The sequence below is a fragment of the Bombina bombina genome, chromosome 8 (assembly GCF_027579735.1).
Source record: "Bombina bombina isolate aBomBom1 chromosome 8, aBomBom1.pri, whole genome shotgun sequence".
Taxonomy (NCBI): Eukaryota; Metazoa; Chordata; class Amphibia; order Anura; family Bombinatoridae; genus Bombina; species Bombina bombina.
The window spans coordinates 214,674,828-214,702,082 of record NC_069506.1 but is presented as its reverse complement, the minus strand read 5'-3'; positions in this window follow the sequence as shown (position 1 = coordinate 214,702,082).

Sequence of the window (27,255 nt, the reverse complement as noted above, 5' to 3'; positions counted from 1 at the left end):
ACATCGATTGTGTGCTATTGTGTGACATTAGACTAGAATGTGTAAAGATGCGAATCTCGTGTTGCAAGATACGTTTCCCACACGACATTTCTAAAATCCATAATTTCTGGTTCTAATGTCCGTAACTTGGAGAATCTGTTTATAAATGTTAAAATACACATTTGTTTCTTATTAGTATATAAACCTCAAGCTTGTATTTGTCTGAACTGCTCACATATGTTATTGTGCAATGGCGTCTTTATTTTTTAAAGATCCCTTTATTTTTTAAAGATCCCGTCTTTTATTACAACAAAATATTTTCAAAAAATGATCCATTGAGAGAATAAATGTTTAGACTTTAAAATGTAACTCAATTTATCTTTTTATTTAGATATCCTTAACAGAAGAAATTGCAATACACATGGTTGAGCCAATCACACAAGGCATCTCTGTGCATCCACCAATCTTCATCTACTGAGCCTATCTAGATATGGTTGGAAAGCAAATAAACACAAAATAATGATTTAAAATATATGATAGAATTAAATGTTAATGTTTAAAATTAGATTTTATTTCTTATTCCAGAAATAAAAGCTTTTTAATTTTCCGTCCCTTTCATGAGCTGAAATGCATTCTTGTTCTAAATAAATCTGTGTAAACATTGTAAATATGTATTGTTGGCCAGCCACGATTAAAGGGACACTAAACCCAAATATTTTCTTTCACGATTCAAGTAGAGAATACAATTGTAAACAACATTCCAATTGACTTCTATTATCTATTTTGCATCATTCTTTAGATATCCTTTATTGAAGAAATAGCAATGCACATGGGGGAGCCAATCACACAAGGCATCTATGTGCAGCAACCAATCAGCAACTACTGAGCCTATCTAGATATGCTTTTCAAAAAAGTATGTCAAGAGAATTAGGATAATGATATAATAGAAGTAAATGAAAATTAAATTAAAATGGAATACTCTTAATCACAAAAGAAAAGATTTGGGTTTCATGTTCCTTTAAGTAGATATTTCAAAATAATGCTTTGATGAACATAAACCTATGCACCTCCCTTTCTCAAACTTAGTATAACATGTGACTAAAGCATATTTATATTACCTTCTGGATTGTTTGTCCCACTGTGAATGAAAGATCTTCTAATGGCTGTATTTAGCCATCTTCACCTTAAAGGGACATTAAGCTATATGTTCTTTACTGATTTTGATGAATAATAGAATATTTAAACAACGTCATATTTCGTTTTATTCTCTCATTAGCTTTTTAAAATTGATATTCTTGGCTGAAAAGCATAGCTAAATAGGTTCTTTTGATGCTGATTGTTGGTTGCACATAGATGCCTTATGTCATTATCTAAGCCATGTGCATTGATATTTATTTAACAAAGGATATTTAAAGACTGAATATAATTAGATAATAATAGTACATTTAAATGATGTTTCAATTAAATTTGTATTGTCTATAATTCACTAAATGATATATTTTTGGAATGTCCCTTTAAGGACCAAACCATTAGGAATATGTGGAGTTAATATTTTAGAAAGAAACTAAAGGGGAATGAAAATACATATAGATATGTGATATCTATCCAAGAGGTAAGATGAATAATTTTTTTAAATTATATTACGAGCTATCTATAGTTAAATGACCCTTCAAATGACTCCACTAGAACAGAAAAGTAATCAATATGACATAAATTAACTAGCTTGGTCTAAATATGAAATTAACTGAATTTACATTTACAAACAATTTAAAATATATAAAATAAATGTAAAACTATATTTATTATAATAATGTTTTTGGATACCTAAGGAAGATACAAGATATTATAAAAAAATTCTAACATTCAACTACACTGTCACTTTAATGTAAGTTAACCACCTTCCTTTCTTAAAAGTGAAAAGAACAAAGTTGTTCTGTCTAATATAGACTACATATCCTCGTCATAAACATTTTCGAATTTTAACATCTATAAATTACACAATAAAAGCATTGATGTATTTAACTCCAAATTAATTTATAAAAGATACTTGACTTTAACATTATCTGAATAAGCTGTTTTTAGATTTTTTATTAAATACATGAGGCAAAATTTTATATCAGGCATGTGCTTCTCAAATAGACAACTAACAGTCATGGGAGTACATTTTTTTTTACTTGTCAGATTAGATATATTTCTTATTATCTGTTTGGTAAAAAGATTTTTTTTTATGCGTATATGTGTGACGCAGATTTAATATACATGATCCATTAAAAAATAAAAAAACATAATTTATGTTAGAACTTACCTGATAAATTCATTTCTTTCATATTAGCAAGAGTCCATGAGCTAGTGATGTATGGGATATACATTCCTACCAGGAGGGGCAAAGTTTCCCAAACCTTAAAATGCCTATAAATACACCCCTCACCACACCCACAAACCAGTTTAACGCATAGCCAAGAAGTGGGGTGATAAGAAAAAAAGTGCGAAAGCATAAAAAATAAGGAATTGGAATAATTGTGCTTTATACAAAAAAATCATAACCACCACAAAAAGGGTGGGCCTCATGGACTCTTGCTAATATGAAAGAAATGAATTTATCAGGTAAGTTCTTACATAAATTATGTTTTCTTTCATGTAATTAGCAAGAGTCCATGAGCTAGTGACGTATGGGATAATGACTACCCAAGATGTGGATCTTCCACGCAAGAGTCACTAGAGAGGGAGGGATAAAATAAAGACAGCCAATTCCGCTGAAAATAATCCACACCCAAAATAAAGTTTAAATCTTATAATGAAAAAAACTGAAATTATAAGCAGAAGAATCAAACTGAAACAGCTGCCTGAAGTACTTTTCTACCAAAAACTGCTTCAGAAGAAGAAAACACATCAAAATGGTAGAATTTAGTAAAAGTATGCAAAGAAGACCAAGTTGCTGCTTTGCAAATCTGATCAACCGAAGCTTCATTCCTAAACGCCCAAGAAGTAGAAACTGACCTAGTAGAATGAGCTGTAATCCTTTGAGGCGGAGTTTTACCCGACTCGACATAAGCATGATGAATTAAAGATTTCAACCAAGATGCCAAAGAAATGGCAGAGGCCTTCTGACCTTTCCTAGAACCGGAAAAGATAACAAATAAACTAGAAGTCTTTCGGAAATTCTTAGTAGCTTCAACATAATATTTCAAAGCTCTAACTACATCCAAAGAATGCAATGATTTCTCCTTAGAATTCTTAGGATTAGGACATAATGAAGGAACCACAATTTCTCTACTAATGTTGTTAGAATTCACAACCTTAGGTAAAAATTGAAAAGAAGTTCGCAACACTGCCTTATCCTGATGAAAAATCAGAAAAGGAGACTCACAAGAAAGAGCAGATCATTCGGAAACTCTTCTAGCAGAAGAGATGGCCAAAAGAAACAAAACTTTCCAAGAAAGTAATTTAATGTCCAATGAATGCATAGGTTCAAATGGAGGAGCTTGAAGAGCCCCCAGAACCAAATTCAAACTCCAAGGAGGAGAAATTGACTTAATGACAGGTTTTATACGAACCAAAGCTTGTACAAAACAATGAATATCAGGAAGATTAGCAATCTTTCTGTGAAAAAGAACAGAAAGAGCAGAGATTTGTCCTTTCAAGGAACTTGCAGACAAACCTTTATCCAAACCATCCTGAAGAAACTGTAAAATTCTTGGAATTCTAAAAGAATGCCAGGAAAAATGATGAGAAAGACACCGAGAAATGTAAGTCTTCCAGACTCTATAATATATCTTCCTAGATACAGATGTACGAGCCTGTAACATAGTATTAATCACAGAGTCAGAGAAACCTCTTTGACTAAGAATCAAGCGTTCAATCTCCATACCTTTAAATTTAAGGATTTGAGATCCTGATGGAAAAAAGGACCTTGCGACAGAAGGTCTGGTCTTAACGGAAGAGTCCACGGTTGGCAAGAGGCCATCCGGACAAGATCCGCATACCAAAACCTGTGAGGCCATGCTGGAGCCACCAGCAGAACAAACGAGCATTCCTTCAGAATCTTGGAGATTATTCTTGGAAGAAGAACTAGAGGCGGAAAGATATAGGCAGGATGATACTTCCAAGGAAGTGACAATGCATCCACTGCTTCCGCTTGAGGATCCCTGGATCTGGACAGATACCTGGGAAGTTTCTTGTTTAGATGAGAAGCCATCAGATCTATTTCTGGGAGTCCCCAAATTTGAACAATCTGAAGAAATACCTCTGGGTGAAGAGACCATTCGCCCGGATGTAACGTTTGGCGACTGAGATAATCCGCTTCCCAATTGTCTATACCTGGGATATGAACCGCAGAAACTAGACAGGAGCTGGATTCCGCCCATACCAGTATTCGAGATACTTCTTTCATAGCCAGAGGACTGTGAGTCCCTCCTTGATGATTGATGTATGCCACAGTTGTGTCATTGTCTGTCTGAAAACAAATGAACGATTCTCTCTTTAGAAGAGGCCATGACTGAAGAGCTCTGAAAATTGCACGGAGTTCCAAAATATTGATTGGTAATCTCACCTCCTGAGATTCCCAAACCCCTTGTGCTGTCAGAGACCTCCAAACAGCTCCTCAACCTGTCAGACTTGCATCTGTTTAAATTACAGTCCAGGTCGGAAGAACAAAAGAAGCCCCCTGAACTAAATGATGGTGATCTGTCCACCACGTCAGATAGTGTCGTACAATCGGTTTTAAAGATATTAATTGAGATATCTTTGTGTAATCCCTGCACCACTGGTTCAGCATACAGAGCTGAAGAGGTCGCATGTGAAAACGAGCAAAGGGGATCGCGTCCGATGCAGCAGTCATAAGACCTAGAATTTCAATGCATAAGGCTACCGAAGGGAATGATTGTGATTGAAGGTTTCGACAAGCTGAGATCAATTTTAGATGTCTCTTGTCTGTCAGAGACAGAGTCATGGACACTGAATCTATCTGGAAACCTAAAAAGGTTATCCTTGTTTGAGGAATTAATGAACTTTTCGGTATATTGATCCTCCAACCATGATCTTGAAGAAACAACACAAGTCGATTTGTATGAGATTCTGCTAAATGTGAAGACTGAGCAAGTACCAAGATATCGTCCAAATAAGGAAATACCACAATACCCTGTTCTCTGATTACAGACAGAAGGGCACCGAGAACCTTTGTAAAAATCCTTGGAGCTGTTGCTAGGCCAAACGGCAGAGCCACAAACTGGTAATGCTTGTCTAGGAAAGAGAATCTCAGAAACTGATAGTGATCTGGATGAATCGGAATATGCAGATATGCATCCTGTAAATCTATTGTGGACATATAATGCCCTTGCTGAACAAAAGGCAGGATAGTCCTTATAGTTACCATTTTGAATGTTGGTATCCTTACATAACGATTCAATATTTTTAGATCCAGAACTGGTCTGAAGGAATTCTCCTTCTTTGGTACAATGAAGAGATTTGAATAAAACCCCAGCCCCTGTTCCAGAACTGGAACTGGCATAATTACTCCAGCCAACTCTAGATCTGAAACACATTTCAGAAATGCTTGAGCCTTCGCTGGATTTACTGGGACACGGGAAAGAAAAAATCTCTTTGCAGGAGGCCTTATCTTGAAGCCAATTCTGTACCCTTCTGAAACAATGTTTTGAATCCAAAGATTGTGAATTGAATTGATCCAAATTTCTTTGAAAAATCTTAATCTGCCCCCTACCAGCTTAGCTGGAATGAGGGCCACACCTTCATGTGGACTTGGGAGCTGGCTTTGGTTTTCTAAAAGGCTTGGATTTATTCCAGACTGGAGATGGTTTCCAGGCTGATACCGCTCCTGTAGGGGAAGGATCAGGCTTTTGTTCCTTATTGTGACGAAAGGAACGAAAACGATTAGTAGACCTAAATTTACCCTTAGATTTTTTTATCCTGTGGTAAAAAAGTTCCTTTCCCCCCAGTAACAGTTGAAATAATAGAATCCAACTGTGAACCAAATAATTTATTGCCCTGGAAAGAAAGGGAAAGCAAAGTTGACTTAGAAGACATATCAGCATTCCAAGTTTTAAGCCATAAAGCTCTTCTAGCTAAAATAGCTAGAGACATATACCTGACATCAACCCTAATGATATCAAAGATGGCACCACAAATAAAATTATTAGCATGTTGGAGAAGATTAACAATGCTATGAGAATTATGATCTGTTACTTGTTGCGCTAAAGCTTCCAACCAAAAAGTTGAAGCTGCAGCAATATCCGCTAAAGATATAGCAGGTCTAAGAAGATTACCTGAACATAAGTAGTAAGCTTTTCTTAGAAAGGATTCAATTTTCCTATCTAAAGGATCCTTAAAGGAAGTACTATCTGCCGTAGGAATAGTAGTACGTTTAGCAAGAGTAGAGATAGCCCCATCAACTTTAGGGATTTTATCCCAAAACTCTAATCTGTCAGATGGCACAGGATATAATTGTTTAAAACGTTTAGAAGGAGTAAATGAATTACCCAAATTATTCCATTCCCTGGAAATTAATTCAGAAATAGCATCAGGGACAGGAAAAACTTCTGGAATAACTACAGGAGATTTAAAAACCTTATTTAAACGTTTAGATTTAGTATCAAGAGGACCAGAATCCTCTATTTCTAATGCAATTAAAACTTCTTTAAGTAAAGAACGAATAAATTCCATTTTGAATAAATATGAAGATTTATCAGCATCAAACTCTGAGACAGAATCCTCTGAACCAGAGGAACCATTATCAGAATCAGAATGATGATGTTCATTTAAAAATTCATCTGAAAAATGAGAAGTTTTAAAAGACCTTTTACGTTTACTAGAAGGAGGAATAACAGACATAGCCTTCTTAATGGATTTAGAAACAAAATCTCTTATGTTAACAGGAACACTCTGAGTATTAGATGTTGATGGAACAGCAACAGGTAATGTAACATTACTAAAGGAAATATTATCTGCATTAACAAGTTTACAGCAGATACACTTAACTTTGGTAGATCCAGCACCAGGCAGCGTTTTTCCAGAAGTATCTTCTGACTCAGTGTCAATCTGGGACATCTTGCAATATGTAATAGAAAAAACAACATATAAAGCAAAAATGATCAAATTCCTTAAATGAATGTTTCAGGAATGGGAAAAAATGCCAGTGAACAAGCTTCTAGCAACCAGAAGCAATAAATAATGAGACTTAAATAATGTGGAGACAATATTGACGCCCATATTTTTTTAGCGCCAAAAAAGACGCCCACATTATTTGGCGCCTAAATGCTTTTGGCGCCAAAAATGACGCCACATCCGGAACGCCAACACTTTTGGCGCAAAAAAACGTCAAAAAATGACGCAACTTCCGGCGACATGTATGACGCCGGAAACAGAAAAAAAAAATTTGCGCCAAAAAAGTCTGCGCCAAGAATGACGCAATAAAATGAAGCATTTTCAGCCCCCGTGAGCATAACAGCCCACAGGGAAAAAAGTCAAATTTTAAGGTAAGAATTTTTTTTATTTATTCATATGCATTATCCCAAATATGAAACTGACTGTCTGAAATAAGGAACGTTGAACATCCTGAGACAAGGCAAATAAATGTTTGAATACATATATTTAGAACTTTATATAAAACTGCCCAACCATAGCTTAGAGTGTCACAGAAAATAAGACTTACTTACCCCAGGACACTCATCTACATGTAGTAGAAAGCCAAACCAGTACTGAAACGAGAATCAGTAGAGGTAATGGTATATATAAGAGTATATCGTCGATCTGAAAAGGGAGGTAAGAGATGAATCTCTACAACCGATACCAGAGAACCTATGAAATAGACCCCGTAGAAGGAGATCATTGAATTCAAATAGGCAATACTCTCCTCACATCCCTCTGACATTCACTGCACGCTGAGAGGAAAACCAGGCTCCAACCTGCTGGGGAGCGCATATCAACGTAGAATCTAGCACAAACTTACTTCACCACCTCCATAGGAGGCAAAGTTTGTAAAACTGATTTGTGGGTGTGGTGAGGGGTGTATTTATAGGCATTTTAAGGTTTGGGAAACTTTGCCCCTCCTGGTAGGAATGTATATCCCATACGTCAATAGCTCATGGACTCTTGCTAATTACATGAAATAAATAAAGATATACAGGGAGTGCAGAATTATTAGGCAAGTTGTATTTTTGAGGATTAATTTTATTATTGAACAACAACCATGTTCTCAATGAACCCAAAAAACTCATTAATATCAAAGCTGAATAGTTTTGGAAGTAGTTTTTAGTTTGTTTTTAGTTATAGCTATTTTAGGGGGATATCTGTGTGTGCACCTGACTATTACTGTGCATAATTATTAGGCAACTTAACAAAAAACAAATATATACCCATTTCAATTATTTATTTTTACCAGTGAAACCAATATAACATCTCAACATTCACAAATATACATTTCTGACATTCAAAAACAAAACAAAAACAAATCAGTGACCAATATAGCCACCTTTCTTTGCAAGGACACTCAAAAGCCTGCCATCCATGGATTCTGTCAGTGTTTTGATCTGTTCACCATCAACATTGCGTGCAGCAGCAACCACAGCCTCCCAGACACTGTTCAGAGAGGTGTACTGTTTTCCCTCCTTGTAAATCTCACATTTGATGATGGACTACAGGTTCTCAATGGGGTTCAGATCAGGTGAACAAGGAGGCCATATCATTAGATTTTCTTCTTTTATACCCTTTCTTGCCAGGCACACTGTGGAGTACTTGGACGCGTGTGATGGAGCATTGTCCTGCATGAAAATCATGTTTTTCATGAAGGATGCAGACTTCTTCCTGTACCACTGCTTGAAGAAGGTGTCTTCCAGAAACTGGCAGTAGGACTGGGAGTTGAGCTTGACTCCATCCTCAACCCGAAAAGGCCCCACAAGCTCATCTTTGATGATACCAGCCCAAACCAGTACTCCACCTCCACCTTGCTGGCGTCTGAGTCGGACTGGAGCTCTCTGCCCTTTACCAATCCAGCCACGGGCCCATCCATCTGGCCCATCAAGACTCACTCTCATTTCATCAGTCCATAAAACCTTAGAAAAATCAGTCTTGAGATATTTCTTGGCCCAGTCTTGACGTTTCAGCTTGTGTGTCTTGTTCAGTGGTGGTCGTCTTTCAGCCTTTCTTACCTTGGCCATGTCTCTGAGTATTGCACACCTTGTGCTTTTGGGCACTCCAGTGATGTTGCAGCTCTGAAATATGGCCAAACTGGTGGCAAGTGGCATCTTGGCAGCTGCACGCTTGACTTTTCTCAGTTCATGGGCAGTTATTTTGCGTCTTGGATTTTCCACACGCTTCTTGCGACCCTGTTGACTATTTTGAATGAAACGCTTGATTGTTCGATGATCACGCTTCAGAAGCTTTGCAATTTTAAGAGTGCTGCATCCCTCTGCAAGATATCTCACTATTTTTTACTTTTCTGAGCCTGTCAAGTCCTTCTTTTGACCCATTTTGCCAAAGGAAAGGAAGTTGCTTAATATTATGCACACCTGATATAGGGTGTTGATGTCATTAGACCACACCCCTTCTCATTACAGAGATGCACATCACCTAATATGCTTAATTGGTAGTAGGCTTTCGAGCCTATACAGCTTGGAGTAAGACAACATGCATAAAGAGGATGATGTGGTCAAAATACTCATTTGCCTAATAATTCTGCACACAGTGTAGTATGAAAAAATATTTATTGACAAGAAAATAAATTAAAGATAAAAAAAGTGTAGTTCATCACAGATGAAACTCTGAAAAAGAAAGAAAAATATTATAAACATTAGTTATTTCATGAACACATGTCTTAAAATATTCAGTAAATCAAATATATTTTAAATCATCTTGTGTCTATGCTCTAACATGAATTTTTTTTGCTCTTGATATTTAACATAAAAAAGGCTCATACATTAAATCTATACCTATCCATAATTTTAAATACCATTATATTGTCTAATCAATATTAGATTTAAATATCAGCATTTTAAATTAGACAAAATAATGCATATAACATTTAAAAAAAAAACATTTATATTGTATGCTGAACATAAATGTAATATTTCATCTCCCTTCAAATAATATACCTCTATAGCAACTATAAAATGTATTCCTTTGTCTGATTGGTCAGAATGTGATTCCTCTGTAGCACAAAGTAGTAGTAATGTATGTAAAATAAAATATTCTAATATAGGACATGTAACTATTCCTAATTCTTAACATTTTTCCTCCTGTGATTCTTAACTAGCATGCATTGTGCAAACCAACCTGTATGCATGGTCTTTGAAAGTCAATTACCTTGAAAATAACAGTTTATCTTCATTAGGTGTCTTATTCATCATTTTCAAATGAGAGGATTGTGAAATACCATCTAAAAAAATCTAAGTGTCTCCAAAAGGATGCATCCACAGCCTTAATCCATCAAATTGTTGCCACTTACCATGTGAATGTGTCTTTGTATGGTTTTCGAGGTCAGCACATTTTAAAGACAATGCCAGACATGATCAAATTGGTATTCATCACTTTCAATCGTGGATTCTTCACTTTCAATCTTGGATTCTTCACTTTCAGTCTGGGATACTTCACTTTCAGTCTTGAATTCTTCACTTTCAGTCTTGAATTCTTCACTTCGATCCGCCCCCTATTCATCATCATTAAGTCAACTTTGACCCTGTATCTCACAGTCTGCAGACACATTCCAGCCAATCAGCAGCAGACACTCCCTCCCAGACCCTCCCAGCTTCTGGACAGCAGCCATTTTAGGTTAACTCGGAAGCTGCATTGTAAGTGAGAAGAGGGACAGTGTAGCTGCCGCAGATTTTATAGGGAAATTGATAGCTAGGCTAGTGTATTCAGTGTCCACTACAGTCCTGAAAGACTCATCTGATCTCTGCATTAAGGACAGCACTTGCCCAGTGCCACCACTCATATCTGGTGTAACAGTAGTGTAAATAATAAAAAAAAAACTTTTTTGACTGTGAAACATCAGTCTGCTAGTGTAATCTAATTGCAGTTGCCTGCCTACCAGCGTGTGTGCCAGGCCCACTTGCCCAGTGCCACCACTCATATCTGGTGTAACAGTAGTGTAAATAATAAAAAAAAAAAAAAACTTTTTTGACTGTGAAACATCAGTCTGCTAGGGTAAACTAATTGCAGTTGCCTGCCTGCCAGCGTGTGTGCCAGGCCCACTTGCCCAGTGCCACCACTCATATCTGGTGTAACAGTAGTGTAAGTAATTTAAAAAAAAAACTTTTTTGACTGTGAAACATCAGTCTGCTAGTGTAATCTAATTGCAGTTGCCTGCCTGCCAGCAGGTGTGCCAGGCCCACTTGCCCAGTGCCACCACTCATATCTGGTGTAACAGTAGTGTAAATAGTTAAAAAAAAAACCTTTTTTGACTGTGAAACATCAGTCTGCTAGTGTAATCTAAATGCAGTTGCCTGCCTGCTAGCGTGTGTGCCAGGCCCATTTGCCCAGTGCCACCACTCATATCTGGTGTAACAGTAGTGTAAATAATTAAAAAAAAAAAAACTTTTTTGACTGTGAAACATCAGTCTGCTAGTGTAATCTAATTGCAGTTGCCTGACTACCAGCGTGTGTCCCAGGCCCACTTGCCCAGTGCCACCACTCATATCTGGTGTAACAGTAGTGTAAATAATAAAAAAAAAAAAACTTTTTTGACTGTGAAACATCAGTCTGCTAGGGTAAACTAATTGCAGTTGCCTGCCTGCCAGCATGTGTGCCAGGCCCACTTGCCCAGTGCCACCACTCATATCTGGTGTAACAGTAGTGTAAGTAATTTAAAAAAAAACTTTTTTGACTGTGAAACATGAGTCTGCTAGTGTTATCTAATTGCAGTTGCCTGCCTGCTGCGTGTGTGCCAGGCCCACTTGCCCAGTGCCACCACTCATATCTGGTGTAACAGCCGTGTAAATAATTAAAAAAAAAAAACTTTTTTGACTCTGAAACATCAGTCTGCTAGTGTAATCTAATTGCAGTTGCCTGCCTGCCAGCGTGTGTGCCAGGCCCACTTGCCCAGTGCCACCACTCATATCTGGTGTAACAGTAGTGTAAATAGTTAAAAAAAAAACTTTTTTTGACTGTGAAACATCAGTCTGCTAGTGTAATCTAATTGCAGTTACCTGCCTGCTAGCGTGTGTCACAGGCCAACTTGCCCAGTGCCACCACTCATATCTGGTGTAACAGTAGTTTAAATAATTAAAAAAAAATAATAATTTTGATTGCGAAACATCAGTCTGCTAGTGTAATCTAATTGCAGTTGCCTGCCTGCCAGCGTGTGTGCCAGGCCCACTTGCCCAGTGCCACTACTCATATCTGGTGTAACAGTAGTGTAAATAATTTAAAAAACAAAATGTTTTTTGACTGTGAAACATCAGTCTGCTAGTGTAATCTAATTGCAGTTGCCTGCCTGCTAGCGTGTGTGCCAGGCCCACTTGCCCAGTGCCACCACTCATATCTGGTGTAACAGTAGTGTAAATAATTTAAAAAACAAAATGTTTTTTGACTGTGAAACATCAGTCTGCTAGTGTAATCTAATTGCAGTTGCCTGCCTGCCAGCGTGTGTGCCAGGCCCACTTGCCCAGTGCCACCACTCATATCTGGTGTAACAGTAGTGTAAATAATTTAAAAAACTAAATGTTTTTTGACTGTGAAACATCAGTCTGCTAGTGTAATCTAATTGCAGTTGCCTGTCTGCTAGCATGTGTGCCAGGCCCACTTGCCCAGTGCCACCACTCATATCTGGTGTAACAGTAGTGTAAATAATTTAAAAAAAATAAACTTTTTTGACTGCAAAACATCAGTCTGCTAGTGTATTCTAATTGCAATTGCATGCATGCCAGCGTGTGTGCCAGGCCCACTTGCCCAGAGCCACCACTCATATCTGGTGTAACAGTAGTGAAAATAAAAAAAAATAAAAACTTTTTTGACTGTGAAACATCAGTCTGCTAGTGTAATCTAATTGCAGTTGCCTGTCTGCCAGCGTGTGTGCCAGGCCAACTTGCCCAGTTCCACCACTCATATCTGGTGTAAGAGTGGTGTAAATAATAAAAAAAAAACACTTTTTTGACTGTGAAACATCAGTCTGCTAGTGTAATCTAATTACAGTTGCCTGCCTGCTAGCGTGTGTGATAGGCCTACTTGCCGAGTGACACCACTCATATCTGGTGTAACAATAGTGTAAATAATTTAAAAAAAAAAACTTTTTTGACTGTGAAACATCAGTCTGCTAGTGTAATCTAATTGCAGTTGCCTGCCTGCTAGCGTGTGTGTGTGCCAGGCCCACTTGCCCAGTGCCACCACTCATATCTGGTGTAACAGTAGTGTAAATAATTTAAAAAAAAAAACTTTTTTGACTGCGATACATCAGTCTGCTAGTGTAATCTAATTGCAGTTGCCTGCCTGCCTGCCAGCGTGTGTGCCACAGGCCAACTTGCCCAGGGCCACCATTCATATCTGGTGTAACAGTATTGTAAACATTTTTAAAAAACTAAACTTTTTGACTGTGAAACATCAGTCTGCTAGTGTAATCTAATTGCAGTTGCCTGCCTGCTAGCGTGTGTGCCAGGCCCACTTGCCCAGTGCCACCACTCATATCTGGTGTAACAGTAGTGTAAATAATTTTAAAAAAAACACAACTTTTTTGACTGTGAAACATCAGTCTGCTAGTGTAATCTAATTGCATTAGCCTGCCTGCCAGCGTGTGTGCCAGGCCCACTTGCCCAGTGCCACCACTCATATCTGGTGTAACAGTAATGTAAAAAATTAAAAAAAAAAAAACTTTTTTTACTGTGAAACATCAGTCTGCTAGTGTAATCTAATTGCAGTTGCCTGCCTGCTAGCGTGTGTGCCAGGCCCACTTGCTCAGTGCCACCACTCATATCTGGTGTAACAGTAGTGTAAATAATTTAAAAAAAAAACTTTTTTGACTGTGAAACATCAGTCTGCTAGTGTAATCTAATTGCAGTTGCCTGCCTGCCAGCGTGTGTGCCAGGCCCACTTGCCCAGTGCCACCACTCATATCTGGTGTAACAGTAGTGTAAATAATTAAAAAAAACTTTTTTGACTGTGAAACATCAGTCTGCTAGTGTAATCTAATTGCAGTTGCCTGACTACCAGCGTGTGTGCCAGGCCCACTTGCCCAGTGCCACCACTCATATCTGGTGTAACAGTAGTGTAAATAATAACAAAAAAAAACTTTTTTGACTGTGAAACATCAGTCTGCTAGGGTAAACTAATTGCAGTTGCCTGCCTGCCAGCATGTGTGCCAGGCCCACTTGCCCAGTGCCACCACTCATATCTGGTGTAACAATAGTGTAAGTAATTTAAAAAAAAACTTTTTTGACTGTGAAACATCAGTCTGCTAGTGTAATCTAATTGCAGTTGCCTGCCTGCTGCGTGTGTGCCAGGCCCACTTGCCCAGTGCCACCACTCATATCTGGTGTAACAGCAGTGTAAATGATTAAAAAAAAAAACTTTTTTGACTGTGAAACATCAGTCTGCTAGTGTAATCTAATTGCAGTTGCCTGCCTGCCAGCGTGTGTGCCAGGCCCACTTGCCCAGTGCCACCACTCATATCTGGTGTAACAGTAGTGTAAATAGTTAAAAAAAACAACTTTTTTTGACTGTGAAACATCAGTCTGCTAGTGTAATCTAATTGCAGTTACCTGCCTGCTAGCGTGTGTCACAGGCCAACTTGCCCAGTGCCACCACTCATATTTGGTGTAACAGTAGTTTAAATAATTAAAAAAAAATAATAATTTTGATTGCGAAACATCAGTCTGCTAGTGTAATCTAATTGCAGTTGCCTGCCTGCCAGCGTGTGTGCCAGGCCCACTTGCCCAGTGCCACCACTCATATCTGGTGTAACAGTAGTGTAAATAATTTAAAAAACAAAATGTTTTTTGACTGTTAAACATCAGTCTGCTAGTGTAATCTAATTGCAGTTGCCTGCCTGCTAGCGTGTGTGCCAGGCCCACTTGCCCAGTGCCACCACTCATATCTGGTGTAACAGTAGTTTAAATAATTAAAAAAAAAAATTTGATTGCGAAACTTCAGTCTGCTAGTGTAATCTAATTGCAGTTGCCTGCCTGCCAGCGTGTGTGCCAGGCCCACTTGCCCAGTGCCACCACTCATATCTGGTGTAACAGTAGTGTAAATAATTTAAAAAACAAAATGTTTTTTGACTGTGAAACATCAGTCTGCTAGTGTAATCTAATTGCAGTTGCCTGTCTGCTAGCATGTGTGCCAGGCCCACTTGCCCAGTGCCACCACTCATATCTGGTGTAACAGTAGTGTAAATAATTAAAAAAAAAAAAACTTTTTTGACTGCGAAACATCAGTCTGCTAGTGTAATCTAATTGCAATTGCATGCATGCCAGCGTGTGTGCCAGGCCCACTTGCCCAGAGCCACCACTCATATCTGGTGTAACAGTAGTGAAAATAATAAAATAAAAAAAAACTTTTTTGACTGTGAAACATCAGTCGTGTAATCTAATTGCAGTTGCCTGTCTGCCAGCGTGTGTGCCAGGCCCACTTGCCCAGTTCCATCACTCATATCTGGTGTAAGAGTAGTGTAAATAATAAAAAAAAACACTTTTTTGACTGTGAAACATCAGTCTACCAGTGTAATCTAATTACAGTTGCATGCCTGCTAGCGTGTGTGATAGGCCCACTTTCCGAGTGACACCACTCATATCTGGTGTAACAATAGTGTAAATAATTAAAAAAAAAAAACTTTTTTGACTGTGAAACATCAGTCTGCTAGTGTAATCTAATTGCAGTTGCCTGCCTGCTAGCGTGTGTGTGTGCCAGGCCCACTTGCCCAGTGCCACCACTCATATCTGGTGTAACAGTAGTGTAAATAATTAAAAAAAAAAACTTTTTTGACTGCGAAACATCAGTCTGCTAGTGTATTCCAATTGCAGTTGCCTGCCTACCAGCATGTGTGCCAGGCCCACTTGCCCAGTGCCACCACTCATATCTGGTGTAACAGTAGTGTAAATAATTTAAAAAAAAAACTTTTTTGACTGCGAAACATCAGTCTGCTAGTGTAATCTAATTGCAGTTGCCTGCCTGCCTGCCTGCCAGCGTGTGTGCCAGGCCCACTTGCCCAGGGCCACCATTCATATCTGGTGTAACAGTATTGTAAAAAATTTAACAAAACTAAACTTTTTTGACTGTAAAACATCAGTCTGCTAGTGTAATCTAATTGCAGTTGCCTGCCTGCTAGCGTGTGTGCCAGGCCCACTTGCCCAGTGCCACCACTCATATCTGGTGTAACAGTAGTGTAAATAATTAAAAAAAAAAACACAACTTTTTTGACTGTGAAACATCAGTCTGCTAGTGTAATCTAATTGCAGTAGCCTGCCTGCCAGCGTGTGTGCCAGGCCCACTTGCCCAGTGCCACCACTCATATCTGGTGTAACAGTATTGTAAAAAATTAAAAAAAAAAAAACTTTTTTGACTGTGAAACATCAGTCTGCTAGTGTAATCTAATTGCAGTTGCCTGCCTGCTAGCGTGTGTGCCAGGCCCACTTGCTCAGTGCCACCACTCATATCTGGTGTAACATTAGTGTAAATAATTTTAAAAAGAAACTTTTTTGACTGTGAAACATCAGTCTGCTAGTGTAATCTAATTGCAGTTGCCTGCCTGCCAGCGTGTGTGCCAGGCCCACTTGCCCAGTGCCACCACTCATATCTGGTGTAACAGTAGTGTAAATAATAAAAAAAAAAAAACTTTTTTGACTGTGAAACATCAGTCTGCTAGGGTAAACTAATTGCAGTTGCCTGCCTGCCAGCATGTGTTCCAGGCCCACTTGCCCAGTGCCACCACTCATATCTGGTGTAACAGTAGTGTAAGTAATTTAAAAAAAAACTTTTTTGACTGTGAAACATCAGTCTGCTAGTGTAATCTAATTGCAGTTGCCTGCCTGCTGCGTGTGTGCCAGGCCCACTTGCCCAGTGCCACCACTAATATCTGGTGTAACAGCAGTGTAAATAATTAAAAAAAAAAAACTTTTTTGACTCTGAAACATCAGTCTGCTAGTGTAATCTAATTGCAGTTGCCTGCCTGCCAGCGTGTGTGCCAGGCCCACTTGCCCAGTGCCACCACTCATATCTGGTGTAACAGTAGTGTAAATAGTTAAAAAAAAAAACTTTTTTTGACTGTGAAACATCAGTCTGCTAGTGTAATCTAATTGCAGTTACCTGCCTGCTAGCGTGTGTCAAAGGCCAACTTGCCCAGTGCCACCACTCATATCTGGTGTAACAGTAGTTTAAATAATTAAAAAAAAATAATAATTTTGAATGCGAAACATCAGTCTGCTAGTGTAATCTAATTGCAGTTGCCTGCCTGCCAGTGTGTGTGCCAGGCCCACTTGCCCAGTGCCACCACTCATATCTGGTGTAACAATAGTGTAAATAATTTAAAAAACAAAATGTTTTTTGACTGTGAAACATCAGTCTGCTAGTGTAATCTAATTGCAGTTGCCTGCCTGCTAGCGTGTGTGCCAGGCCCACTTGCCCAGTGCCACCACTCATATCTGGTGTAACAGTAGTGTAAATAATTTAAAAAACAAAATGTTTTTTGACTGTGAAACATCAGTCTGCTAGTGTAATCTAATTGCAGTTGCCTGCCTGCCAGCGTGTGTGCCAGGCCCACTTGCCCAGTGCCACCACTCATATCTGGTGTAACAGTAGTGTAAATAATTTAAAAAACTAAATGTTTTTTGACTGTGAAACATCAGTCTGCTAGTGTAATCTAATTGCAGTTGCCTGTCTGCTAGCATGTGTGCCAGGCCCACTTGCCCAGTGCCACCACTCATATCTGGTGTAACAGTAGTGTAAATAATTTAAAAAAAATAAACTTTTTTGACTGCAAAACATCAGTCTGCTAGTGTATTCTAATTGCAATTGCATGCATGCCAGCGTGTGTGCCAGGCCCACTTGCCCAGAGCCACCACTCATATCTGGTGTAACAGTAGTGAAAATAAAAAAAAATAAAAACTTTTTTGACTGTGAAACATCAGTCTGCTAGTGTAATCTAATTGCAGTTGCCTGTCTGCCAGCGTGTGTGCCAGGCCAACTTGCCCAGTTCCACTACTCATATCTGGTGTAAGAGTGGTGTAAATAATAAAAAAAAAACACTTTTTTGACTAGAAACATCAGTCTGCTAGTGTAATCTAATTACAGTTGCCTGCCTGCTAGCGTGTGTGATAGGCCTACTTGCCGAGTGACACCACTCATATCTGGTGTAACAATAGTGTAAATAATTTTAAAAAAAAAACTTTTTTGACTGTGAAACATCAGTCTGCTAGTGTAATCTAATTGCAGTTGCCTGCCTGCTAGCGTGTGTGTGTGCCAGGCCCACTTGCCCAGTGCCACCACTCATATCTGGTGTAACAGTAGTGTAAATAATTTAAAAAAAAAAACTTTTTTGACTGCGATACATCAGTCTGCTAGTGTAATCTAATTGCAGTTGCCTGCCTGCCTGCCAGCGTGTGTGCCAGGCCCACTTGCCCAGGGCCACCATTCATATCTGGTGTAACAGTATTGTAAACATTTTTAAAAAACTAAACTTTTTGACTGTGAAACATCAATCTGCTAGTGTAATCTAATTGCAGTTGCCTGCCTGCTAGCGTGTGTGCCAGGCCCACTTGCCCAGTGCCACCACTCATATCTGGTGTAACAGTAGTGTAAATAATTTAAAAAAAAACACAACTTTTTTGACTGTGAAACATCAGTCTGCTAGTGTAATCTAATTGCATTAGCCTGCCTGCCAGCGTGTGTGCCAGGCCCACTTGCCCAGTGCCACCACTCATATCTGGTGTAACAGTATTGTAAAAAATTAAAAAAAAAAAAACTTTTTTTACTGTGAAACATCAGTCTGCTAGTGTAATCTAATTGCAGTTGCCTGCCTGCTAGCGTGTGTGCCAGGCCCACTTGCTCAGTGCCACCACTCATATCTGGTGTAACAGTAGTGTAAATAATTTTAAAAAAAAACTTTTTTGACTGTGAAACATCAGTCTGCTAGTGTAATCTAATTGCAGTTGCCTGCCTGCCAGCGTGTGTGCCAGGCCCACTTGCCCAGTGCCACCACTCATATCTGGTGTAACAGTAGTGTAAATAATTAAAAAAAACTTTTTTGACTGTGAAACATCAGTCTGCTAGTGTAATCTAATTGCAGTTGCCTGACTACCAGCGTGTGTGCCAGGCCCACTTGCCCAGTGCCACCACTCATATCTGGTGTAACAGTAGTGTAAATAATAACAAAAAAAAACTTTTTTGACTGTGAAACATCAGTCTGCTAGGGTAAACTAATTGCAGTTGCCTGCCTGCCAGCATGTGTGCCAGGCCCACTTGCCCAGTGCCACCACTCATATCTGGTGTAACAATAGTGTAAGTAATTTAAAAAAAAACTTTTTTGACTGTGAAACATCAGTCTGCTAGTGTAATCTAATTGCAGTTGCCTGCCTGCTGCGTGTGTGCCAGGCCCACTTGCCCAGTGCCACCACTCATATCTGGTGTAACAGCAGTGTAAATAATTAAAAAAAAAAACTTTTTTGACTGTGAAACATCAGTCTGCTAGTGTAATCTAATTGCAGTTGCCTGCCTGCCAGCGTGTGTGCCAGGCCCACTTGCCCAGTGCCACCACTCATATCTGGTGTAACAGTAGTGTAAATAGTTAAAAAAAACAACTTTTTTTGACTGTGAAACATCAGTCTGCTAGTGTAATCTAATTGCAGTTACCTGCCTGCTAGCGTGTGTCACAGGCCAACTTGCCCAGTGCCACCACTCATATTTGGTGTAACAGTAGTTTAAATAATTAAAAAAAAATAATAATTTTGATTGCGAAACATCAGTCTGCTAGTGTAATCTAATTGCAGTTGCCTGCCTGCCAGCGTGTGTGCCAGGCCCACTTGCCCAGTGCCACCACTCATATCTGGTGTAACAGTAGTGTAAATAATTTAAAAAACAAAATGTTTTTTGACTGTGAAACATCAGTCTGCTAGTGTTATCTAATTGCAGTTGCCTGCCTGCTAGCGTGTGTGCCAGGCCCACTTGCCCAGTGCCACCACTCATATCTGGTGTAACAGTAGTTTAAATAATTTAAAAAAAAAATTTGATTGCGAAACTTCAGTCTGCTAGTGTAATCTAATTGCAGTTGCCTGCCTGCCAGCGTGTGTGCCAGGCCCACTTGCCCAGTGCCACCACTCATATCTGGTGTAACAGTAGTGTAAATAATTTAAAAAACAAAATGTTTTTTGACTGTGAAACATCAGTCTGCTAGTGTAATCTAATTGCAGTTGCCTGTCTGCTAGCATGTGTGCCAGGCCCACTTGCCCAGTGCCACCACTCATATCTGGTGTAACAGTAGTGTAAATAATTAAAAAAAAAAAAACTTTTTTGACTGCGAAACATCAGTCTGCTAGTATAATCTAATTGCAATTGCATGCATGCCAGCGTGTGTGCCAGGCCCACTTGCCCAGAGCCACCACTCATATCTGGTGTAACAGTAGTGAAAATAATAAAATAAAAAAAAACTTTTTTGACTGTGAAACATCAGTCATGTAATCTAATTGCAGTTGACTGTCTGCCAGCGTGTGTGCCAGGCCCACTTGCCCAGTTCCATCACTCATATCTGGTGTAAGAGTAGTGTAAATAATAAAAAAAAACACTTTTTTGACTGTGAAACATCAGTCTGCCAGTGTAATCTAATTACAGTTGCATGCCTGCTAGCGTGTGTGATAGGCCCACTTGCCGAGTGACACCACTCATATCTGGTGTAACAATAGTGTAAATAATTAAAAAAAAAAAACTTTTTTGACTGTGAAACATCAGTCTGCTAGTGTAATCTAATTCCAGTTGCCTGCCTGCTAGCGTGTGTGTGTGCCAGGCCCACTTGCCCAGTGCCACCACTCATATCTGGTGTAACAGTAGTGTAAATAATTAAAAAAAAAAAACTTTTTTGACTGCGAAACATCAGTCTGCTAGTGTATTCCAATTGCAGTTGCCTGCCTACCAGCATGTGTGCCAGGCCCACTTGCCCAGTGCCACCACTCATATCTGGTGTAACAGTAGTGTAAATAATTTAAAAAAAAAACTTTTTTGACTGCGAAACATCAGTCTGCTAGTGTAATCTAATTGCAGTTGCCTGCCTGCCTGCCAGCGTGTGTGCCAGGCCCACTTGCCCAGGGCCACCATTCATATCTGGTGTAACAGTATTGTAAAAAATTTAACAAAACTAAACTTTTTTGACTGTGAAACATCAGTCTGCTAGTGTAATCTAATTGCAGTTGCCTGCCTGCTAGCGTGTGTGCCAGGCCCACTTGCCCAGTGCCACCACTCATATCTGGTGTAACAGTAGTGTAAATAATTTAAAAAAAAACACAACTTTTTTGACTGTGAAACATCAGTCTGCTAGTGTAATCTAATTGCAGTAGCCTGCCTGCCAGCGTGTGTGCCAGGCCCACTTGCCCAGTGCCACCACTCATATCTGGTGTAACAGTATTGTAAAAAATTAAAAAAAAAAAAAACTTTTTTGACTGTGAAACATCAGTCTGCTAGTGTAATCTAATTGCAGTTGCCTGCCTGCTAGCGTGTGTGCCAGGCCCACTTGCTCAGTGCCACCACTCATATCTGGTGTAACAGTAGTGTAAATAATTTAAAAAAAAAACTTTTTTGACTGTGAAACATCAGTCTGCTAGTGTAATCTAATTGCAGTTGCCTGCCTGCCAGCGTGTGTGCCAGGCCCACTTGCCCAGTGCCACCACTCATATCTGGTGTAACAGTAGTTTAAATAATTAAAAAAACTTTTTTGACTGTGAAACATCAGTCTGCTAGTGTAATCTAATTGCAGTTGCCTGCCTGCCAGTGTGTGTGCCAGGCCCACTTGCCCAGTGCCACCACTCATATCTGGTGTAACAGTAGTGTAAATAATTAAAAAAAACTTTTTTGACTGTGAAACATCAGTCTGCTAGTGTAATCTAATTGCAGTTGCCTGCCTTCTAGCGTGTGTGCCAGGCCCACTTGCCCAGTGCCACCACTCATATCTGGTGTAACAGTAGTGTAAATAATTTAAAAAAAAAAACTTTTTTGACTGTGAAACATCAGTCTGCTAGTGTAATCTAATTGCAGTTGCCTGCCTGCCAGCGTGTGTGCCAGGCCCACTTGCCCAGTGCCACCACTCATATCTGGTGTAACAGTAGTGTAAATCATTTAAAAAAAAACTTTTTTGACTGTAAAACATCAGTCTGCTAGTGTAATCTAATTGCAGTTGCTGGCCTGCCAGCGTGTGTGCCAGGCCCACTTGCCCAGTGCCACCACTCATATCTGGTGTAACAGTAGTGTAAATAATTAAAAAAACAAAACTTTTTTGACTGTGAAACATCAGTCTGCTAATGTAATCTAATTGCAGTTGCTGGCCTGCCAGCGTGTGTGCCAGGCCCACTTGCCCAGTGCCACCACTCATATCTGGTGTAACAGTAGTGTAAATAATTTAAAAAAACAAAACTTTTTTGACTGTGAAACATCAGTCTGCTAGTGTAATCTAATTGCAGTTGCCTGCCTGCTAGCGTGTGTGCCAGGCCCACTTGCCCAGTGCCACCACTCATATCTGGTGTAACAGTAGTGTAAATAATTAAAAAAAAAAAACTTTTTTGACTGTGAAACATCAGTCTGCTAGTGTAATCTAATTGCAGTTGCCTGCCTGCCAGCGTGTGTGCCAGGCCCACTTGCCCAGTGCCACCACTCATATCTGGTGTAACAGTAGTGTAAATAATTAAAAAAAACTTTTTTTACTGTGAAACATCAGTCTGCTAGTGTAATCTAATTGCAGTTGCCTGCCTTCTAGCGTGTGTGCCAGGCCCACTTGCCCAGTGCCACCACTCATATCTGGTGTAACAGTAGTGTAAATAATTAAAAAAAAAAAACCTTTTTTGACTGTGAAACATCAGTCTGCTAGTGTAATCTAATTGCAGTTGCCTGCCTGCCAGCGTGTGTGCCAGGCCCACTTGCCCAGTGCCACCACTCATATCTGGTGTAACAGTAGTGTAAATCATTTAAAAAAAAAACTTTTTTGACTGTAAAACATCAGTCTGCTAGTGTAATCTAATTGCAGTTGCTGGCCTGCCAACGTGTGTGCCAGGCCCACTTGCCCAGTGCCACCACTCATATCTGGTGTAACAGTAGTGTAAATAATTTAAAAAAAAAAACTTTTTTGACTGTGAAACATCAGTCTGCTAATGTAATCTAATTGCAGTTGCCTACCTGCCATCGTGTGTGTCAGGCCCACTTGCCCAGTGCCACCACTCATATCTGGTGTAACAGTAGTGTAAATAATTTAAAAAAAAAAACTTTTTTGACTGTGAAATATCAGTCTGCTAATGTAATCTAATTGCAGTTGCCTACCTGCCATCGTGTGTGTCAGGCCCACTTGCCCAGTGCCACCACTCATATCTGGTGTAACAGTAGTGTAAATCATTTAAAAAAAAACTTTTTTGACTGTAAAACATCAGTCTGCTAGTGTAATCTAATTGCAGTTGCTGGCCTGCCAGCGTGTGTGCCAGGCCCACTTGCCCAGTGCCACCACTCATATCTGGTGTAACAGTAGTGTAAATAATTAAAAAAACAAAACTTTTTTGACTGTGAAACATCAGTCTGCTAATGTAATCTAATTGCAGTTGCTGGCCTGCCAGCGTGTGTGCCAGGCCCACTTGCCCAGTGCCACCACTCATATCTGGTGTAACAGTAGTGTAAATAATTTAAAAAAACAAAACTTTTTTGACTGTGAAACATCAGTCTGCTAGTGTAATCTAATTGCAGTTGCCTGCCTGCTAGCGTGTGTGCCAGGCCCACTTGCCCAGTGCCACCACTCATATCTGGTGTAACAGTAGTGTAAATAATTAAAAAAAAAAAACTTTTTTGACTGTGAAACATCAGTCTGCTAGTGTAATCTAATTGCAGTTGCCTGCCTGCCAGCGTGTGTGCCAGGCCCACTTGCCCAGTGCCACCACTCATATCTGGTGTAACAGTAGTGTAAATAATTAAAAAAAACTTTTTTGACTGTGAAACATCAGTCTGCTAGTGTAATCTAATTGCAGTTGCCTGCCTTCTAGCGTGTGTGCCAGGCCCACTTGCCCAGTGCCACCACTCATATCTGGTGTAACAGTAGTGTAAATAATTAAAAAAAACAACCTTTTTTGACTGTGAAACATCAGTCTGCTAGTGTAATCTAATTGCAGTTGCCTGCCTGCCAGCGTGTGTGCCAGGCCCACTTGCCCAGTGCCACCACTCATATCTGGTGTAACAGTAGTGTAAATCATTTAAAAAAAAAACTTTTTTGACTGTAAAACATCAGTCTGCTAGTGTAATCTAATTGCAGTTGCTGGCCTGCCAACGTGTGTGCCAGGCCCACTTGCCCAGTGCCACCACTCATATCTGGTGTAACAGTAGTGTAAATAATTTAAAAAAAAAAACTTTTTTGACTGTGAAACATCAGTCTGCTAATGTAATCTAATTGCAGTTGCCTACCTGCCATCGTGTGTGTCAGGCCCACTTGCCCAGTGCCACCACTCATATCTGGTGTAACAGTAGTGTAAATAATTAAAAAACAAAACAACTTTTTTGACTGTGAAACATCAGTCTGCTAGTGTAATCTAATTGCAGTTGCCTGCCTGTCAGCGTGTGTGCCAGGCCCTCTTGCCCAGTGCCACCACTCATATCTGGTGTAACAGTAGTGTAAATAATTTAAAAAATATATATTTTTTGACTGTGAAACATCAGTCTGCTAGTGTTATCTAATTGCAGTTGCCTGCCTGCCAGCGTGTGTGCCAGGCCCACTTGCCCAGTGCCACCACTCATATCTGGTGTAACAGTAGTGTAAATAATTAAAAAAAAAAAAAAATTTTGACTGTGAAACATCAGTCTGCTAGTGTAATCTAATTGCAATTGCTTGCCTGCCAGTGTGTGTGCCAGGCCCACTTGCCCAGTGCCACCACTCATATCTGGTGTAATAGTAGTGTAAATAATTAAAAAAAAAACTTTTTTGACTGTGAAACAGTCTGCTAGTGTAATCTAATTGCAGTTGCATGCCTGCCAGTGTGTGTGCCAGGCCCACTTGCCCAGTGCCACCACTCATATCTGGTGTAACAGTAGTGTAAATAATTAAAAAAAATAAACTTTTTTGACTGTGAATGTGCTAGCATGTGTGCCAGGCTCACAGCGTATACTGTGCCCACTTGCCCAGTGCCACCACTCATATCTAGTGTAACAGTGTAAATTTAAAAAAAAAACTTTTTTGACTGTGAAACATCAGTCTGCTTGTGTAATCTAATTGCAGTTGCCTGCCTGCCAGCGTGTGTGCCAGGCTCACAGCGTATACTGTGCCCACTTGCCCAGTGCCACCACTCATATCTTGTTTAATAGTAGTGTAAGTGTACATTTAAAAAAATAAAAACTTTTTGTACTGTGAAACATCAGTCTGCTTTTTTGTTTCAGGCTCACAGCGTATACTGTGCCCACTTGCCCAGTGCCACCACTCATATCTTGTTTAATAGTAGTGTAAGTGTACATATAAAAAAATAAAAACTTTTTGGACTTTGAAACATCAGTCTGCTTTTTTGTGTCAGGCTCACAGCGTATACTGTTCCCACTTGCCCAGTGCCACCACTCATATCTTGTTTAATAGTAGTGTAAGTGGACATTTAAAAAAAAATGACAGGCAGAGGCAGGCCACCATGCAGGTGCCGTCGTGGTCATGGTGCTGTGATTCCCTTTGGCCATAGAATAATGCCCAGTGTTCAGAGGCTACGTACCATGAACTCGAAAAGTTCTGAGGAGGACATAGTTGACTTTTTAACACAGGGCACCCAATCTTCTATAGCTTCCGCTCCGAACCTTGACGCACCCTCCTCCTCCAGCTTATCTTCGGGCACCTCTCAAGTTACCACTCGCCCACCTGCCGCCACCACCAACACTAGCACCACAGCCGCTTCACTTAATGTGTCAGAGGAGTTATTTACACATCAGTGATGAGTGATGCGCAACCATCATTGACAAAGGATGTAGATAACAGTGATATGTCTCAGTCAGGCAGCATTACAGACATGGACGTGCGGCGTGATGATGATGATGTTGTACCCACTGCTGCTTCCTTTGTTGATTTGTCAGATACAAGTGAAGCGGTTGATGATGACGATGCGTCCGTGGATGTCATGTGGGTGCCCGCTAGAAGAGAAGAAGAAGAGGGGGGAAAGTTCAGATGGGGAGACAGAGAGGAGGAGGAGACCAGTTGGAAGCAGGGGGAGGTCGTCACAAGGAGCTAGTGGCACAGTCAGACAGCATGCATCGGCACCCAGGGTCAGCCAGACAGCACGCCAATTAACGCATGCTGTTGCCACCACCAGAATGCCGTCATCGCAGAGCTCAGCAGTGTGGCTTTTTTGTGTGTCTGCCTCTGACAACAGCGATGCCATTTGCAACCTGTGCCAAAAGAAACGTCGTGGGAAGTCGTGGGAAGTGCAACACCCACCTAGGTACAACTGCTTTGCGAAGGCACATGATCGCACATTAAAAAAACGCCTATGGGATCAACACATGAGTAGAAACAGCACACAAACTCAAAGCCACCATCCTCCTCCTGGTCCAGCATCTTTAGCCACGTCAACCTCTGCTGTCCTCCTTGCCCCCTCTCAACCATCCGCCACTCCGTTTCTCTTCCGGAGCAGTTCCTGCTCATCTGCCCACAGTCAGGTGTCTGTCAAGGACATGTTTGAGCATAAGAAGCCAATGTCACAAAGTCACCCCCTTGCCCGGCGTCTGACAGCTGGCTTGTCTGAACTCTTAGCCCGCCAGCTTTTACCATACAAGCTGGTGGAGTCTGAGGCGTTCAAAAAATTTGTAGCTATTGGGACACCGCAGTGGAAGGTACCCAGACGAAATTTCTTTGCACAAAAGGCAATCCCCAACCTGTACTCGATTGTGTGAAAGGATGTAATGGCATGTCTGGCACACAGTGTTGGGGCAAGGGTCCATATGACCACTGATAGCTGGTGTGCAAAGCATGGTCAGGGCAGGTATATCACCTACACTGCGCATTGGGTAAACCTGCTGACGGCTGCCAAGCATGGAATGCATGGCTCTGCAGAGGAGGAGTTGGTGACACCACCACAACTTGCAGGCAGGCCTGCTGCCACCTCCTCCACTCCTCCTACTCCATCCTCTTCCATAACCTCCTTGGCTGAG